Genomic DNA, 3,509 nt, shown 5'->3' on the forward strand with positions numbered 1-3,509 from the left:
ATGTGGTATGGCTCCACTGCTGTCAATTAAGGAGTTAGTGCGAAGGTTCCACAAGAACATGGGGAAATACTTGCATTAATAAACTGAATTAGATATGATAATGAGAATGTCTCCTCTGCATCTAACAGTATGATTTGTTGATCCAGATCCAAGGACAAACTTTATAGAAACATACACAAAAGGATTTCTACATAGAAGTCAGCAGTATTTTATGAAGCAGGATCCTGTCAGAGATCACATTTTATACTCCTACTGTATAAAAATGGGCACTCTGGACAAGTTAATGAATGAATGATTAAAGACACTACTAAAGTAGCAAAGCACAGTCATATTTTAACAGTACTTTTCTTGACCTCTTAGATGTAGAAAAAAGTTTTATTTAATAGAAAAAGTGAGTTTATTACCAGAAATGTTAACATTTTAGAGGGATGTCATCAATCTTGCTTTATAATCAACCATCAAATATTTGTCTTGACACTTCTATAAATTGTTCTGTTAATGCAAAAGTTTACATTAGAAAAATACAATTAGAACACAGTTTTTAAAAGCATGACATTTAAGTCCATAATAAAAGTAATAAAACTGTTAGCACTGTATTGAAGTTTTTTATTTACAACCCATTGTATAATTTGTTAAATTATAAGAGAAATATATGGACTACAATTACAAATATCAAACTTGATTAAAGTAGGAAGTTCATATTATGCAACCCAAACCTAGTAAGTTAAAAAAAGATACATTTTAGGTGTCCTAGTTATGTGGATTTATGTAATATTTGTCTGGATTTTCTTATATTTTTGTTACTGTAGAGTGCTGTTTTAGTCAAAGTCATCTTCTCTCTTCAAAGAAAACAACTATATATCTTGCAATGTAGAAAAGTAATACTTGTAAAGAGCTTCCTCAATCTGCTGTTAAGTTGGCACTGGAACATGTGCAATAAATTTCTGTTGGCCATCTTCACCTTCTCTCTCCTTACCACCTTCCTCATCAGCCCCTTCATCATGGGTACCATTAATTTTTTTTCCTCCACCTCCTCACCTCTTGCAAGTTGTGTATATCTCTCCATCTTCCATTTTTCCATTGATTCTGCTATAATTTTCTTCTCATGTTCCTGCTCCAAGGTCTCCAGAATCCCATCATCTTCATCCCTGTAGCCATAGTACTCAGTGTTGATGTCCTTCATAAGCTTAGCCTGGGTCTTCCATGGGGGTGGCAGGGGTTCCTTTCAAAAAGCTCTCTAACTCCTGGCAAGTCCTTTGCAGCCTCAAAGTATTGGTAGCCTCTGTTTTCCTTTGTGATCTAACATTTTCAGGCTACTCCTAGCATAATCAGGACCTCCCAGCTCCTTTATTCTGTATTCCCAGTGTCCTTTCTCCCTCAGAAGTTTGTTAATTTCATCATTCAGGTCCCAAATTCTGAATTCAAGCAATGCAGCATTTTGGATCTGTGCCACTTTCTTAGAAATCTCCCCAGTGATCTATCCTCCTCTATTTCTCAGCTTTGGGCAGTTCATTACACTCTGATGCAAGGAAAGGCTCCTTGACTTTTCCTTCCTCAAGCCCTGCTGAACACGCCGTACGCACAGGAGCTCCACACCCCAAAACTGAACCCGACCCTGCTCCAGAAGTGTGCCAGTGAAACCCTCTTGGCACACAGCAAGGAGGCAAAGACACTTTTAGGATTGTAGCCTTCCACCATACCTTTATAACTGGATGATCCTGCACAGAGATAAAGCCACTCATTTCTTTGGTGGGGCTTTTCTTCTATTTTTCAGGTTTTTCAGCTTCTCTGCCTTTTTGTTTTGCACAGCTCTTTGGCTGTATTTTCCTCACAACTCTGGCTGTTGCTAGCTCTGGCTGTATTTTTGCAACTTTTTGCTGCTGGGTCAGGCTCACCTCTGGTCTTTTCCAGCTTTTAGCTGTAGGGACAGGCTCTGCATGCACTGTCCTTGGTCTCCCTCCACTCTGCCAGCAGGAACTGGCTGCTGTCCTCACACTGAGTCACCAAAGGTTATGACAGGAGGGGTGGGTCAGAGACAGAGACAACACACACCCCAGAATTCTCATGTAACAGCAGTGTATTTTATTCTTCCTACCTCCTTAAACAGGAGGATTTGAATCTCCTGGTCCAGACAGGTCATTGGTCTGGCTTAAACACCAGCTCCTGTGCCAGTGAGACACCTGCAGCTTAGGGTGGAACATGACTGGGGGAAGTCCCTGTAGGTATTCAAATCCATCCCATCATAGCTCAGCCCAGGGGCTGGTTAATGGAACCAGGCTGGGCTTCTTCTTTATAATCAAATTAATTTCCTAGCACAAGCTAGCTCGTACTGTAACATGCACCTTTGTCCACATGTTCCAGGCTGTATGTTTTCTGTCCCACACCACAGGACAAGTGTACCAATGGAAAAGCAGTGGTTGTTAATTTTCCAAAGAGTAAAAACGCTGCTCATCATCAGTCAGTTTCTTCAATACATATGGTGTTAGCCAGAACCGGGTGATCCTTCCTATAGGAGATGCTCTTACTGAAATACCTTTGCTCCCAAAACTGGCCTGACTAAAGATTACCATCTTGGATATGATTACTTTCTGTGGTTGAGATGGGCATATACAAGAAATGAGAAAATTATTTTAATACCTTAAAGTAATTTTAAAAAGCCTGCCAATTTGGAGTCTAAACCACATTTTCTGATGTCAATTGAAACCCTGCTATAGATATATACACACACACACACACACACACAAATCCCCTTTGATTGCAGTCAACTTTGAATGTGACCTTAACCCTGCAGAGATGAATATTTCTCAGTGTATAAACTTCAGCAAGTTGAAAACACTTAAAATACTTTCCCAGAAACATTTTCTATGAACTGTAATCATCAAACGGTTTCCTCTAGTTATGTAATGAATTGTCCTATCTCAGAATAAAAGTAAAATTTAGCTGAATCATGGGCTATGTTAAACATGAACAATTTATTTTTTCCCTTGTGGTCTTAAAGCAGGACCAGTATCCTAAGATTGCTTTTATAGAGTATTATGACTTTACCATCCTTTAAAATAAATAGAATGCTGATATCTTAGCTACATAATATAAATGTAGGATTTTCTCTGGGTTTTTTTTTTTTTTTTTTGGTCCACAAATGTGTTTCATTAAATGCTATGGTTCAGGCTATACATATATATATATTCCTGGCTAGCACTCATTGTCATAGCATACTTGTTATTATATTTTTAATTTAACTATATTTTATAATTTTTTAAACACAGATTCAGTACTGAATAAGTTTTATTTTAACATCATCCTTTCCCCTTTCCTCCCCTGCTTTTATTCTAGTGAGTTTGCACTTTCAGGACTTATGCTTCTAAAATAGTATACAGCTTCAAATCCTGGAAAAGTCAATGCCAGTCTGCAAGTCATTTTAACTTCTCTCTGAATTAGAGCATGTGTCAGTGCCACAGTGAAGGCTGAAGCCAAAAAACAAACAGCAAGGGTAGCATGTGCTTGATGAA

At 38.3% G+C, this 3,509-nt stretch overlaps 1 pseudogene; it reads right to left on the reverse strand.

Annotated features, from left to right (window-relative positions):
- Window positions 1–854: 854 nt before the first annotated feature.
- On the reverse strand, window positions 855–1,742 carry LOC129119343 (pre-mRNA-splicing factor ISY1 homolog pseudogene; annotated as a pseudogene).
- Window positions 1,743–3,509: the final 1,767 nt, after the last annotated feature.

The sequence above is a fragment of the Agelaius phoeniceus genome, chromosome 5, assembly GCF_051311805.1.
Source record: "Agelaius phoeniceus isolate bAgePho1 chromosome 5, bAgePho1.hap1, whole genome shotgun sequence".
Taxonomy (NCBI): Eukaryota; Metazoa; Chordata; class Aves; order Passeriformes; family Icteridae; genus Agelaius; species Agelaius phoeniceus.